General features: G+C 37.1%; 1 pseudogene; it reads right to left on the bottom strand.

Moving 5' to 3' along the window:
* LOC141403036 (uncharacterized) overlaps positions 1–17,850 on the bottom strand; it is a 1,250,555-nt pseudogene that overhangs the window by 117,163 nt on the left and 1,115,542 nt on the right.

Below are 17,850 nucleotides of genomic sequence, written 5' to 3'. Positions count from 1 at the left end.
CTACAAAAATATCATAAAATACAATTTTGTAGTCAATTTTCACTGCTACAACATTTTATTCCATTTTGATATGGCGCGAAAACCAAAAAACCCCAAAAAATGTGAACTTTGACCGTGATTTATTTAAAAAGCGCTCAGGCGATTTTTTTATTTCTAGGTGTAAGCTCCTTTCATTTAATTTTGGTTCAAGAGCACCGTATCATGTTATATGCTGTTAACCGATCCAAACCAAAATACTCAACGTTTTTCGAATGAGAATTGGGTTTTTGGACACTGAAAATTATAAATTATAATATAAACTCTACCAAGACAAGACAGTCTAGACACACGTAAATCTTATTTACGTAGTACTTGGTTGTTATACAACTACAACGAAAACATCGACACTAAAGTCCAAAGTCCAAATATTAAGCCTATTGAAAATTTATGCGTTCATCTGAAGACAGAAGTCGGGAATAAGACAGCCCGCTAACATGAGATACTTAATAAAGATCAATGGCACAAATACCAATAAAATATGACATTTCGAATTGTATTTTTTAAATCCCAGGAGTTTACAAGCTGTAATTGATGCCCAAAGTAGGTATACGTTATGTTAAGACCAACTTTTCCTGAAAGTGAAAACATATCGTGTAAAGTATCCATTACATATGTATCTATATATATAAAATAGAAAAATGTTTGTATGTTTGTTTGTTTGTTTGAAATTTATAGACTCAAAAACCGCTGAACCGAACTTGCTGACATTTTCAGGGTATATTACTACATCGCCTGAAAGTAACATAGGCTATAAAAAGTTTCGAAACTCCGCTCTGATCCGGAGATATAGCATCAGAATCGGAGGTACCTCCAAAAAATTTAAACTTTGTATGCAAATATCTATAGAACGGTTACAGATACAGACTCCAAATTTGAAATGTGTAATGGATTTTAGCCTAAAAATAAATGTGACAAAATATATCGAAATCGGTCCAGATTTGGATATAGCTCCCATATATATTTTCGTCCGATTTCAAGTATTTGATGTACCAAACACGCTATATATGTCCGATTTCCATGCAATTTGGAATGCGTGACGGAACGTGGCTTATAACAAAATGTACCAAACTAAATCGAAATCGGTTCAGATTTGGATATAGATCCCATATATATTTTCGTCCGATTTCAAGTATTTCATGTACCAAAAACGCTATAAATGTCCAATTCTAATGAAATTTGGAATGTGTGACGGAATTTGGCATATAAGTAAATGTACCAAACTATATCGAAATCGGTTCAGATTTGGATATAGCTCCCATATATATTTTCGTCCGATTTCAAGTATTTGGTGTACCAAACACGTTATACATACATGTCCGATTTCAATGAAATTTGGAATGTGTGACGGAATTTGGTCTATAACTATATGTTCCATTATACATCGAAATCGGTTCAGAATTGGATATAGCTCCCACATATATTTTCGTCTGATTTCAAGTATTTGATGTACCAAACACGCTATATATGTCCGATTTCAATGACATTTGGAATGTGTGATAGAATTGGCCTATCTATATATATAAAATTTAAATTTGTTTGTACGTTTGTTTGTTTGTGCCTTATAGACTCGAAAACCGCTGAACAGATCTTACTGAAATTTTTAGGGTACATTGCTACATGGCCTGGAATGAAAATAGGCTATATCATTTTTTGAAATTTCGCGTTGATCTGGAGATATAGCATCAAACCCGGAGGTACCTCCAGAAAATGTAGAATTTGTATGCAAATATCTTTAGAACTATTACAGATACAATCTCCAATCTTGTGTGATAGAATTTGATGTAGAAATGAATTTACCAAATTATATCCAAATCGGTTCAGATTTTGATATAGCTCCCACATACATATTTTTTCGGCCGACTTCCTTATTTTATGTACCAAACATGCTATATATGTCCAATTTCGCTGAAATTTTGAATGTCTGACGCAATTTGTTCTAGAAATAAATATGCCAAATTATATGGAGATTGGTTCAGATTTGAATATAGCTCCCATATACATATATTTTCGGCCGATTTCCTTATTTTATGCACCAAACACGCTATATATGTCCAATTTCGCTGGAATTTAAAATGTGTGATGGATATTGGCCTAGAAATATATGTGCCAATTTATATCGAAATCGGTTCAGATTTGGATATAGCTCCTACGTATATTTTCTGCCGATTTCATGTATTTGAGGCACCAAACACGCTATTGATATCCAATTTCAATAAAATTTGGAAAGTGTGACTGAACTTGGTCCAGAAAAACATGTGCCAAATTATATCGAAATCGGTTCGGCTCCCATATATATTTTCGGCCGATTTTCCGCATTTGATACACCAAACACGCTATATATGTCCAAATTCGCTGAAATTTGGAATGTGTAACAGAACTTGGTCTAGAAATAAATGTGCCAAAATATGTATCGAAATCGGTTCAGATTTGGATATAGCTCCCATATATATTTTCGGTCGATTTTCCGCATTGGATGGACCAAACACGCTGTATATGTCCAATTTCGCTGAAATTTGGAATGTGTAACGGAATTTGGTCTAGAAACAAATGTGCCAATTATATCGAAATCGGTTCATATTGGGATATTGTCCCTATATATATTTTCGGCCGATTTCCTGTAATTTATGCACCAAACAATGTAAGTATTTCCAATTTCGCTGAAATTTGGAATGTCTGACGGAATTTGGTCTATACATAAATGTGCAAAATTATATCGAAATCGGTTATAATTTGGATATAGCTCCCTTATATATTTTCGGCGGATTTGCTATATTTTATGCACCAAACACGCTATTTATGTCCAATTTCAATGTAATTTGGAATGTGTGACGGAATTTGGTATAGAAATGAATGTGCCAAATTATATCGAAATCGGTTTATATTATATTTTCGGCCGATTTCCTGTAATTTATGCACCAAACACGCTATGTGTGTCCAATTTCGCTGAAATTTCGAATGTGTGACGGAATTTAGTCTAGAAACAAATGTTCCAAATTATATCAAAATCGGTTCAGGTTTGAATATAGCTCCCATATATATTTTCGGCCGATTTCTTGCATTTTGTGCACCAAACACGTTATGTATGTTAAATTTCATTGCAATTTGGAATGCGAGACGGGATTTGGTGTAAAAATAAATGTGCAAAATGATGTCGAGATCTGTTCAGATCGGAATATAGCTCCCATATATATTTTCATGTTTTTGTTACATATGTCTAATTGGAATGAAATTTTGAAGATACTTAGAAGTCATCATTATATACACAAGTACGAGTACTTATAGTTGAGAAGGAATTGACCAAGGCTACAGCATTAAATATTATATCTTTGAGAGACTTCTTAAGAATAATGTTTTAATATGATATAACTAAATCATTATTTGAGTAAAAATTTTGAATACGAGTGGGAGTTATCCTAAGAGTAATTTCAGATTTCGCAATATGTTAATATGTATATGACCTGGAAATAATAATTCCCATTTATAAAATAAATTACAACTATCCTCAAACCTAAGGTTCTCAAACCTGGTTCTATTCTTAATTTTATTCACTCCAAATCCAATCTGTACAAATAAAGAGAAATTAATATTGTAAGAGTATATAACTACCGTAGGAATACTTATAGTCGAAAAGGCTTCAGGAGGAGTGTTACCTCATGAAACATACAAAAATACCATAGTAGCTCCAAAACAGCCATGAATGGGTAGGGAACGCCTTCATATCTCCTATATTTATACGTTAAAATATTAAAAAAGCATTGCATTATATTTTATCTAAATCGGGGTAGCAAAGCGCACCGGGTTCAGCTAGTATATCACATATTTAAAATTACAACGAAAAAATTACAATTTTCAATACATTTACTATTCAGTGAAAAAATCTGCGTTTTTGAATGATGGATATTGAATGACTATAGTATAGTAGATTTCTATTAACGCTGAATATTTTAAGACAAAATAATTAATTAATGGCCTGTTTCTCTAAGATGATTCGAAATCAAATCCGTTCGAATTTTTACCAAACAAACTCCTGTTGTTGTAGAAAATATTTGTTTGACTGAAAACAAACATGACTCATAAATTTTTATATATTTTTCAAAAAAAAAGTTTGGTAGTTTGAACGAATTTGTACATGTATAGTATTAATGAAACATAAATCTTCTTATGATAAAGTTTGTCGATTTGTATGTAACATGCAAAAGGAAACGAAATAGGTCAATGGTTCCTTTCGATGATCTACATAGCATCACATTCTGAGTCCATTTATACGTGCCCGTCCATCCGTTAATGTACTTTTGTCGCATTTATTATCCTATCCGGGTTAACATTTATGATGGTCGTAATTTTGACCAAAGGACTATAGCTATTGTTTTTGACGAGAATCGGTTGAGATTTGGATATAGCTCCCATATATTCTCCCGATTCCGTATATTCTATCCACCAAACAACTACTTTATAACAAATGTGTAATGAAATCGGTTCAGTAGTGCGATTCACTAACTAATTTTGTGAGTTACCGACAAGTGTCGGTAAAATTAAAATGCTTATAATTTTGGTAATTACCGATGTTTTTCGGTAAGTAAGCGATGAATAACAAGTGAGCAAAGGCTATAGTCGGGACGAGGCCGACCATGTGATACCCTACACCACTACCCCTGTGCATAAGCTTTTCACTGGTAAAAATTTATTTTACGGAACATAAAATGGAAAAATTGGATATATTATATTTTATAATATATTTTGCGATATCTCGGTTGTTTGCCCACTTACTCCAACATACTTTGCGTCAATGTAAAGGACATATTTTCTTCTTCCATTGGCGGGCTTTCCTTTTGGAATACTCCTACTAGAAGCGGAAATATTCTCATAAGAAAAAAAACGTTGACTTTTCTCCACATAAGCTTTTCGCTTATTCCGACTCCTGACTATTATCCGACCATCACCAAAAAAAAAAGGTTTCTTCCTCTGTGGGACCCGCATAAAATTCCAAAAACTTCGTGACGATCCGATCAAAATTGCGACCTGTAGCGTGGTTACAAAAAATCGGAAAATGGGATGCATTAACCACTATTGCGATATCTCTGTTGTTTGAGCAGCTACGACAACCTACCTTACATCATTGTAAAGGTGTTATTTTCTACTTTCCTCGCCAGGTTTTGTTTTTAATATACCTCTTAAAAATCAGAGATATTGGCTTTGAAATAAAACGTTGACCATTCTCCAAATAAGTTTTTGCCCATTCCGACCCCTTAATATTATCCGACCATCATTAAAATCAGTAGGCTTCTTCCTCTGTGGGACCCCCATTAACCCCCAAAACTTCGTGACGATCCGATCAAAATTGCGACATGTGGCGTGATTACAAAAAAATCGGAAAATGGGATGCATTATCGGCTATTATCACATCTCTGCTATTTGACCACCTACGACAACCTACTTTACATCGTTGTAAAGGTGATATTTTCTACTTTCTTTGTCAGGTTTTGCTTTTGATATACCTCTGAAAGAAACATAGATATAGGCTTTGAAATAAAATGTTGACTTTTCTCTAAATAAGTATTTTGCCCATTCCGACCCCTAAATATTGTCCGACCATCGCCAAAATCAATAGGCTTCTTCCTCTGTGAGACCTTCATTAATCCTCAAAATTTCGTGACGATTCGATCAAAATTGGGAACTGTAGCGTGATTTCCAAAAAATGGATAAATGGGACGTATTACCGACTATTGCGATATCTCCGTTATTTAGGTACCTATGCCGACCTAGTCCACGTCATTGTAAAGGCGGGATCTTCTACTTTCATAGTCAGGCTTTGCTTTTGGAAAGTTTCCAACCAAAGCTGTGATATTCGTCAATATATTTAAAATCGCAAAAATGAAAATTGGGGTTTTATTTGCTACTATTGTGATATCTTCGTTGTTTGATCACCTACGAGCACCTACTTCACATCAGTAGAAAGCTGATATTTTTTACTTTCATTGTCAGGTTATGCTTTTGGTATACCCCATGCAGAAGCTGAGATATTCACTTTAGAAAAAAACGTTGTCTTTTTATCCACCTAAGTTTTTTGCCCTTTCCGACCCCTAAATATTATCCGACCATCACCAAAATCAATAGACTTCTTCATCTCCGGGACCCCCATGAACGTCTAAAATTTCGTGACGATCCGATCAAAATTGCGACCTGTAGCGTGATTACAAGGTTTAGATGGACAGACGGACAGACGGACGGACGGACGGACACACATAGCCAGTTCGACTCAGCTCGTCGAGACATTCATTTTGGTATATATAAGTATGGGTCTACGACCATTATTTCGATGCGTTACAAACTTTTTGGCCAAAACCAACTTATAATACCCTCCCCACATAGTGGTGTAGGGTATAAAAATCGTTTAGAAATCGGAACGACTTTGCTTCCGATATTGTTCAGACGTGTCGGACATCAGACATTTGGTTTGCTGGGACACTACATACTATGCCACGCACACGAACATTAAGGGTTGCTTAAGAACATAAATGTGCAGTGCACGTGTGCACCACGAACTGTTATTATACCCTACACCACTATGTGGGGAGGGTATTATAAGTTGGTTTTTTGCGATTTTAATTATAATGACGATTATCACAGCTTTAGTTGGGGATCTTCCAAATCAAAGTCCGACTATGAAAGTAGAAGATCCCATCTTTACAATGATGTAAACTAGGTCGGCGTAGGTGGAAATCACGCTACAGGTCGCAATTTTGATCGGATCGTCACGAAATTTTGAGGGTTAATGGGGGTCACACAGATGAAGAAGCCTATTGATTTTGGTGATGGTCGGATAATATTTAGGGGTCGTAATGGGCACAAATCTTATTTGGAGAAAAAGACAACGTTTTTTTCCTAAGCGAATATCTCAGCTTCAATATGGGGTATACCAAAAGCAGAACATGGACATGCAAGTAGAAAATATCGCTTTTCTAATGATGTAAAGTAGGTTCTCGTAGGTGATCAAACAACGAATATATCGCAATAGCCGCTAATAGAACCCAACATTTTATTTTTGGGATTTTAATAATAATGACGAATATCACAGCTTCGGTTGGGGATCTTCCAAAAACAAAGTCCGACTATGAAAGTAGAAAATCCCATCTTTACAGTGATGCAAAGTAGGTTGGCGTAGGTGGCCACGCAACGGAGAGATCACAATAGTCGGCAATACATCCCATTTGTTCATTTTTTGTAATCACGCTACAGGTCGCAATTTTGATCGGATCGTCACGAAATTTTGGGGGTCAATGGAGATCATACAGAGAAAGAAGCCTATTGATTTTGGTGATGGTCGGATAATATTCAGGGGTCGGAATGGGAAAAAAACTTATTTGGAGAAAAATTCAACGATTTATTTCAAACCGAATATCTCCGCTCCTAAAAGGGGTATAATGAAAGTAGAAAATATCACCTTTGCAACGATGTTACGTAGGTTGTCATAGGTGGTCAAACAACGAAGATATCGCAATAGCCGCTAATAGAACACAACTTTTCATTTTTGCGATTTTAATAATAATAACGAATATCACACTTTGGTTCGGGACCTTCCAAAAGCAAAGGCTGACAATGGAAGTATAAAATCCCATCATTACAATAATGTAAAGCAGGTTGGCGTAGGTATCCAAATAAGGAGATATTGCAATAGTCGGTAATACATCCCATTTTCCGATTTTTTGTAATCACGCTACAGGTTGCAATTTAGATCGGATCGTCACAAAATTTTGGGTGTTATTGGGGGTCCCACAGAGGAAAAAACCTTTTGATTTTTGATAATGGTAGGATATTATTCAGGGGTCGGAATATTTGGAAAAAAGACCAACGTTTTATTTCAAAGTTAATATCTCCCTTCTGTAGGAGGTATATCGAAAGCAAAACCTGGCGAGGAAAGTAGAAAATATCACCTTTACAACGATGTGAAGTAGGTTGTCATAGGTGGTCAAACAACAGAGATATCGCAATAGTCGGTAATGCATCCCTTTTTTCATTTTTTGTGCAATCACAATACAGGTAGAAATTTTTATCGGATCCTCACGAAATTTTGGGGGTTTATGGGGGTCTAACAGAGAAAGAAGCCTATTGATGGTTGGCATACATCCCACTTTTCCATTTTTTATTTGGGTTGTACTGTCGATGCACTTAAATGCGTTTCAAAAAAATTGACCTGTTTAATGAAGACATTCAGAGCAAAGGCGCTAAGCTATCCCAATTTTAATATTTTGAATTTTATTAGTCAAAAACATATGAACAGGGGTAGTGGTGTAGGGTATCACATAGTCGGCCCCGACCCGACTATAGCCTTGGCTCACTTGGCTATAGTCGGGACGGGGCCGACCATGTGATACCCTACACCACTACCCCTGTGCATAAGCTTTTCATTGGTAAAGATTTCTTTCTGTGGGATCCCCATAAGCAACCAAAATTTCGTGACCATCCGATCAAAATTACGACCTGTAGCTTGATTGCAAAAAAATGGAAGAATTGGATGCATTACCGACTATTGTGGTATCTCCCTTGTTTGACCACCATCGCCAACCTGCTTTACACCAATGTAAAGGTAATATTTTCTTCTTCCATTGACAGGCTTTGTCGTTGGAATACCCCTACTAGAAGCCAATATATTCACAAAGAATAAAACTTTGAATTTGTCTCCAAATGAGTTTTTCCCCATTCCGACCCCTAAATATTATCCGGCTATCACCAAAATCAATAGGCTTCTTCCTATGTGGGACCCGCATCAACTCAAAAAAAAAAAATCGTGACGATCCGATTAAAATTGCGACCTGAAGCGTGATTACAAACAAATCGGAAAATGGGATGCATTACCGACTATTGCGATATCTCTGTTGTTTGAGCAGCTACGACAACCTACTTTACATCGTTGTAAAGGTGATATTTTCTACTTTCCTTGCCAGGTTTTGCTTTTGATATACCTCTTAAAGAAACAGAGATATTGGCTTTGAAATAAAACGTAGACCTTTTCTCCAAATAAGTTTTTGCCCATTCCGACCCTTGAATATTATCCGACCATCATTAAAATCAGTAGGCTTCTTCCTCTGTGGGACCCCCATTAAGCCCTAAACTTTCGTGACGATCCGATCAAAATTCCGACCTGTGCCGTGATTACAAAAAAATCGGAAATGGGATGCATTATCGACTATTGCCATATATCTGCTATTTGACCACCTATGACAACCAAATTTACATATTGTAAAGGTGATATTTTCTACTTTCCTTGCCAGATTTTGCTTTTGATATACCTCTTGAAGAAACAGAGATATTGGCTTTGAAATAAAACGTTGACCTTTCTCCAAATAAGTGTTTGCAAACGTTGTCTTTTTATCCACCTAAGTTTTTTACCCTTTCCGACTCCTAAATAATATCCGACCATCACCAAAATCAATAGGCTTCTTCCCCTCCGGGACCCCCATCAACATCCAAAATTTCGTGACGATCCGATCAAAATTGCGGCCTGTAGCGTGATTACGAGGTTTAGATGGACAGACGGACGGACGGACGTACTGACGGACGGACACACATAGCCAGATCGACTCAGCTCGTCGAGACATTCATTTTGATATATATAAGTACGGGTCTACGACCATTATTTCGATGCGTTACAAACTTTTTGGCCAAAACCAACTTATAATACCCTCCTCACATAGTGGTGTAGGGTATAAAAAGCAGTCGTAAGGTTATACCGATAGCAACAGTGTTGTCAACTTTTATTTGAACTTTTCATTTATAATTTTGCGTTTTAATTTTACCGATTTTTGTCGGTAACTCAAAAAATGTGTTAGAGAATCGCACTACAGATTTGGATATAGCTCCATACATTTGAATTCCTAATTACTGCTTGATATGTTTAAGACATTGTCATTGTTTGCACTTATTTTTAATGCCAATAATACTGTAAGTAAGCAGATAATCGAGCCATGTTTAATAAAATACTGCTTAGTGTAGTACAATTCAACTGTTTTGCCCCTCCGAGGAACATTGAAGTGACGGTTGAGCTAAGTACTTTCATTACTAAAGGGATTTAGTTATGCCATATTCGAAGTAGTGTAGGGTACCAAATGTTAAAGGAATATGTAGTTATAGCAACAGTTGTTGAGAATATAGTTTTAAAAATACTACGGCCCACATTTTTTGAAAACAAAATTTTGCCGTTGATAGCTTCTAGCTACTTCTACGCGGCATCAATAAAGCAAAATTAACACAAATCGATTAATCGATTTATGTAGTTCTATTTGAAAACCACAGGTATGATTTTTAGATAGAATATGTAAATCCTTAAACTGTCGTACTTTACTGGATAAAGAATTTGTAAATAGGAACGGGTGAAACTATACTCTACATTTCAATTTATTTATTTATTATCGTCCCTTACATTCGTGTGAATTCTCCACTAACGAAGTAGCGGGCACTTGCTAGTAAAGTATATATTCTTGATCAGCATAAAATTCTTCTTCTTCGTTGGAATTATAAAACTTTCCATATAAAATTTGTCGGTATGGCAATAGTTGATCATTTTCATTTTTCAATTGCTATTTATTATTCCATTTCAATTCAATACAAAGGATACTTAATAGCTAAAGTATATTATTCATACAGTAAATAAACATTCTCCTGATTTTAATCTTTGTAGACTTCGATATCATATAATATGTTGCTGCATATTAAGTGCTAGCATTTCTTTCGTTACAATTTTGTATTTAATACAAATTATCATATCATTTTATTGGTTAATGCCCGGAAAAATTGTGGTAGTACATGAGGTGGTCATTTTCAAAGAGCAGTCCTCCTTGCAGGAGGCGAGAAGATCTGTTAGTTCCTCATCAAGGTTGAGGCTACTTTGTATCAATCTGTAGTCCATGTCTTGAGCTTTTTCCAGGAACTGAAGAGCTCCCTTCATCATGAAAACATCTATTCTATCAAATTAATAGAAGCATATATGCTTCTATTGTGCGGTCTTCTAGGTATGTCATCAGGTCCTACAGTACGACTTAATCCTAATGCCGATATTAAGATTGTCCTTTCCCATACCCTTATTCTTTCCATTATAGAATAGACGCTGGTAGGCTGCGTAAATCATTTTAGCTTTGGACAGAATAAATTCCACTTTGCTAACAAAGTTAAATTTACTTTGGAATAGCACACCTAGGTACTTAATTCTGTCCGAAACCTCAATCTCTCTCGCCCACTTTGATCTCTGGGACGAAACTTCTCATGTTGGGACAGGACGCCCTACGGGATTTCCCCTTAAAGATAACTGCCCTACATTTATCTATGTTGAGTTTTAACCCCCATCTAACGAAATATTGGTTAAGATTCACCTAGTATCTACTCAGCCTCCCTTCTAGAGTCGAACCATATTTCCCTTGCATGGCTAGAAGTATGTCAGCGGCGAAGATCAGCAGTAGCCCCCCTTCCGGTGGTCCAGGGATGTCGCTGATGAAAATGTTGTACAGCACCGGCCCAAGGAGAGATCCTTGAGGAATCCCCGCCAAGATCCGGTGCTGTGCAGATAACCTTTCACCGACGCGAACCCTGAATGACCTGCCTTCCAGGAAACTGGCTACTAATCGACATGTCTGAGCATCGAAGCCATATGATTGTATTTTATACAATATGCCTTTTTGCCATACAGAGTCGAACGCTTTCGCAAAATTGGGACTGACGGCTATAGTGCCCATACGTCGTTTGAATCCATTGGCTACATAGCTGCTAAATGCCGCTATGGCATGTGTAGTAGAATATTGCTGTCTAAATGCAAATTGGCAATCTCGGAGTATATGCCTTTCTTCAATTAATAAGTTTATTCTGTAAATAACATTTTCGAAAATTTTCCCAAATAAGGATAACAAGGATATGGGTCTGTATCCTTCGCATCTTTTATGATCTGCCCCCGGTTTTGGAATGAGCACTACCACAGCTTCCTTCCATGCCTTCGGGAAGTAGCCGATATTTAGGCAATGGTTGATAAGCATTGCCAGGAATATCGATATAATATCGCCCACCTTTTTAAGGCAACATCAGAAACCTTGTCTATACCCGAAGACTTACGGGAAGGCATACGGGAGATTATTTCTTCAATAAGTTTTGGCTTAACAAAACCATGCTCATTCCAGCGGGGAAGATCCTCGACGACGGAGCCAGCCGCCGTGAAGTCGTCAGAAAAATTCAAGAGGGGATCATGATTGTCGACACCACCACACTTCTTGCATGTGGCTAGCCATGAGTTCGGCCTTTCCCACATCATCGGAGATCTGCCCCCCTGAATCATCGGTTAATGTTTTAACAGCCTTTCTTACCGAAAGTCCTGTTGCTCGCTTGACCTTTCCGTAAGTCCTGGAGTTGACCTGAATATTTCGCAGGTGACTTTTTAAACGTTCTTGCTTAAATCTGGAGATTGCTTGTTTAATTATGACATTAAGGTTCCTGATGTTGGCCCTTAATATCGGGTATCTTTCTGGATTAGCAGTTCTTCTGAGAGTCTGCTGCATTCTCTTTCTTTCATTAATGAATCGTATTATTTGTGGGGTAGTTCCCCCAACACAGAATTCCTAACTCTGGATTTAGGTACTGATGTTTCTATTGCATCTCGGAACGTGGAACTAAGTCCCGCTACACAACCATCAATTTCATTCATAGAAACATTCCTATCGCCTGGAAGAATATGTTGTTGTATGTCCCGTTGAACATTTCTTCTGAATTTCCTTATTTTAATTTTATCAAAATTATAAAATATCTTTTCTTCCTCAAGTTGGATGTTGCCAACACATAACCGTACGGCTCGGTGATCCGATTCATAGTTATGTGTTGGCAACAATCCTTCTTCTAGCATTGGTATACCCGGCGTTTTGATAAAGTAATCAATGAACGAGTCCTCAACTACATTTGGTTTTGTGGCCTCTGATGTGGGACACAGAACCAGATTCGGACAATTGAGGAGATATTGGTGTAAATCAATACCCCTTCTATTGTTCGTATTACCCCCCCATTCCCGATGCTTAGCATTTAAGCTCAAATGGACAATGCTATCTAGGTCTGAAGGGGTAAACGAACACCGTGGTCGAAGGTATTGTGCTATACATATAAGTGGAGACCCCTCTCTCCTATATACTTTCACACAACACGATTCGATATTTCCGGTATTTAGAAAAATCTGCTCTGTTTTAAATACATTCTTAACTAATACTGCAGTACCCCCGGATGATCTACCATTTTCTCTACATTGTTTATGTATTGAGTAACCCTCAATACAAAAGTTGTGTCTTTCAATTAATTTATGTTCTGCTATTAGCAGAACATCTGGTCGGTGTTCCCTTAAAAACATTTTCAAATAGTGCCTTCTGTCCAAAGACACTATTGAATTGGCATTTACAAAAATACATTTGAACATTGATAACCTCTTATAAACATTAGGAGGCCTATTACAGCATCCCCGGTTCCGCGTGAATTTAGAATTTTATAGAATTGATCATAATAATCATCCAAGTCTTTGGTTAATTGCGACATATTTTTCCAAATGTATTTTTACAAGCGTCGCTTACTATTCTGGCCATTTTCGCTGGTCCCTCTTGTGGTAATCTGCCACTACGTGAGGTGACCTTTTCGACAACTTTAGGGTTGACAGAACGTACACCCGCCGCTGTAGCATAGGAGCGTTCAGCTTCGTTCGAATAGCTTCGTTTTCATTTTTGCGTTCCGTCTTTTTTGACAGTATCGCTTGCCGTACAGGGCAATTCGGCGAACTCGCTGCGTGACCTTCTGTATCACAATTTACACATTTCAGTGCAATGGGAGGTGCATCCTGTGGCAACTCCCCTTCAATTTCTTTAGATGGGACCTTGCAAGTATTTGGGCCGTGGTCTCCACCACACTTTACACACGATTTCTACATTGGATTATTTCTTTACCCTTATCCTTTTTAAAGGTTACATCATTGTGGATGATTTTCTTTATTTTTAACATACTAGTTACTTTAGTAAAATTATTCAGACCCACTGTATGAAGAGATAAGACTCCGTTTCTAAACACCGAAACAGAAAAAATTTCTCTACCTACATGCATATCAAAAATGTCACATACATATTTCTTTAAAATTTGCATCATACAAAGTAATAGCGGGGGTATTTTTACCTTGTTGACTGGAACTCGGTGTTGCTGGTTGCTGATTGTTTCCTTTGTCGACTGTTGTAGCTGCTGCTGGTTTTTTAGCTGCTGCTGCATTTGCTGTAGCCGCGTTAGTTGGTTTTGATGCCGCTTCCGTCTTGGATGGTTTGGCAACATCAGTAGATTTTTTGGCTTTAAGGGTAGGTCTGGATTTTGCACCTGAATCTGCCCATAATCCCACATTTGTCGTTGGCTTTACGACCTCATTCTTCTTCGCAGTGCCGGGGATCTCGGCTGCCCCGGCCGACATTTCTTCCTCCATTGAATGATGGATGGATATTTCATGTGATTTGCCTGCCATCAAGGCAGACAGTTGCTCTGTAAGAGCTTTATTTTTTCAACAAGTTCATCGATAGTTGTTTGCATTTTTTTCATTTGCTGAATAAGAGCATCGCGCTTGATAACTTCGTATGCACTATCAGCACTTCTTATTGCACTTATTATTCTTCTTTTTGCGCTTATGCGATTTTTTAGATGTTTATCTTTATTTACATTCTCTGATTTTACGCTCTTAGAGCTTGCACCATCTTCTAGTTCACTGTCAGACATTGTTGTTGTTGTCTGAAAGTTCATTGATTCTTTGCTAAATGAAGTTCGTGATATAGGGGTTGGTTTAGCAAACACTCCAGTATTAATTCGTTGATCACTTAAAATTTTTACTTTGTCATTACGCACTTGGCTGACTATTTCATTAGTATTATCGTTAAGCTGGGTACACATTGTCAGTTTTGAATGTCGATATTTCGCAATTATCGATAACTGTCAAATCGTCTGGCAACCACAAAATATTTTGTGCTGTAGCCGCGTCAGTTGGTTTTGATGCCGCTTCCGTCTTGTATGGTTTGGCAACATCAGTAGATTTTTTGGCTTTAAGGGTAGATCTGGATTTTGCACCTGCATCTGCCCATAATCCCACATTTATCGTTGGCTTTACGACCTCATTCTTCTTCGCAGTGCCGGGGATCTCGGCTGCCCCGGCCGACATTTCTTCCTCCATTGAATGATGGATGGATATTTCATGTGATTTGCCTGCCATCAAGGCAGACAGTTGCTCTGTAAGAGCTTTATTAAATGGTTTTATTTAGCTTACCCCGTTTGTTTTATTATTTATTCTTGGGTCAAATTTAGTCATTCAAATTTCACCCTCTTCCTGTCAACCGATTAATCTGAAATTTTGTATACACTTTGGATTTTGGTGACAATACAATTATGTTTATTCATTATCATTATAAATTCATTCATGATGGCCGCCGCTACAAAATGGCGGATAACGTAGGTTTTATCAATCCCATCAATATGGGTATCAAATGAAAGGGCTCAACAAGCAGAATACAATATACTATAAAAAATTGAAATCCAAGATGGCGGCCGCTACAAAATGGCGGATAACATAGGTTCTATCAATCCCATCAATATGGGTATCAAATGAAAGGGCTCAACAAGCAGAATACAATACACTATAAAAAATTGAAATCCAAGATGGCGGCCGCTTCAAAATGGCGGATAACGTAGGTTTTATCAATCCCATCAATATGGGTATCAAATGAAAGGGCTCAACAAGCAGAATACAATATACTATAAAAAATTGAAATCCAAGATGGCGGGCGCTACAAAATGGCGGATAACGTAGGTTTTATCAATCCCATCAATATAGGTATCAAATGAAAGGGCTCAACAAGCAGAATACAATATACTATAAAAAATTGAAATCCAAGATGGCGGCCGCTACAAAATGGCGGATAACGTAGGTTTTATCAATCCCATCAATATGGGTATCAAATGGAAGTGCTCAACCAGTAGAATACAATGTACTATATAAAATTAAAATCCAAGATGTCGGCCTCTACAAAATGGCGGATAACTTAGGTTTTATCAATCCCATCAACATGGGTATCAAATGAAAGGTATCTACAAGTAGAATACAATTTACTATGCAAAATTGAAATCTAAGATGGCCGCCGCTACCAAATGGCTGATAACAATTTTTTATCAATCCCACCAATATGTGTATCACATAAAAGGGCTTGACTAGAAGAATACAGTGCACTATACAAGCTCAATATTTAAGATGGGCGCAGCCACTAAATGGCGTATAATTAAGATTTAAATTTAGAAATTGAATCTGTAATTTAGGTATCTGATTAATCCAGCCTGAATCCACCACCCAAGTCAAGATTTTTTATCGTGTTGAGGACTGTGTGGCGTAAATGATACGTCGTTAGCGGTACACCACCCAAGTTAAGGTGAAAGGTTAAAACGCGCCGAGAACTGTATGGCATTAGGGTGGATAAAAATGGTATGTCGTTAGCGTTTTCCCCTCAAGACTCAGGCGCATCTTGTTGTACATAGCCTTGCCCCTTTATTGGACCTCTGGGGGGGTCGACCGTTTAAATGTCCATTACTCGTGGGAACAAAATGGTAAAAAAATATATAAAAAATACAAACACAAATAAAACAGAAACTGCAACAAAACGTAAACGAAGGCTTCAAAAAGCGAAAGAAAAGTATAAAGCAAAACGAGCTAAATAAAGTGAAGGTGATAGAAATAGTCGATTACAGAAACGACGGGAACAATTAGCGTCAAAAACACCTGAGCAATATAAGGCCAGGTTAAAAAAGCAACGTCAGCGATATACACAAATGACGGCGTCAGAAACGCCTGGAGAATATGAAGCCACGTTAAAAAAGCAACGTGAGCGATACACACAGATGATAGCGTCAGAAACGTCTGAAGAATATGAAGCCAGGTTAACAAAACAACGGGAGCGATACACACAGATGTGTGTTGCCTTTAATACTATAATGGGCTTCTACAATACATAAAATGCAGGCCAGCACTGTGGATCACGCAGTCGTGTACTTAGGTGCGAAACTGTTTGAAGAAGTTCAAGCCTACGTGGCTCTTAGTAGAGTAAGATCTTTGCAGGGACTACGTATAGAGGAGTTGGACTACAAAAACTAACGTGCAAGAAACCTTGCAATAATGAAGCACTAAATGAATTAAACAGAATGCGAAATAAAAACTAAAAACTAGAAAATAAAAATAGGTAGAAAAACTTTTTAAGTTAAACGGTTTTATGTTAAGTATATATTGCAATGTTTAAGATAAATGTACTAAAAACCAAAAAATAATAAAATAGATACAGTCGTGGGAATTATAAACATATGCATAGACTAGACTAAAATAAAACCGTGGGGCACGTCAATTGTCTACAATCGTTGATTAAAATGTTTTTTTTGTAATGTTACACTATAATTAGGCAGTTGTTCAACCGACAACGATGGATGTGTGATAAGTAGGGTTAGAATGTGGAAACAAGCTAGCAAGCTGGATTATACGCGAGTTTTAGGGTTTCATAGTGGTGAGCGAGTAGTACTTTGTCGATTAAAGACAAACTACGAACAGTGAAACGATTCCTCGCCAGCCAGCAGTGTGAATGTCCAACGATAAACTAGTTGAAACACCTCTTTTATTTACATGGAGTGTATAACTATTGGAATTTCCATGAGCAAGAAAATAGTAAGTAATTTCCTCACCGTTTGCGGGTCAACTGCCTAACGACGAATTAAACGATTAATCTATCGCACATTAAGTCAATAATTTGT

This window comes from Musca autumnalis, unplaced genomic scaffold, assembly GCF_047663935.1.
Source record: "Musca autumnalis isolate F117 unplaced genomic scaffold, ASM4766393v1 scaffold_4, whole genome shotgun sequence".
NCBI lineage: Eukaryota > Metazoa > Arthropoda > Insecta > Diptera > Muscidae > Musca > Musca autumnalis.
This window is presented reverse-complemented; position numbering and strand designations above follow the sequence as displayed.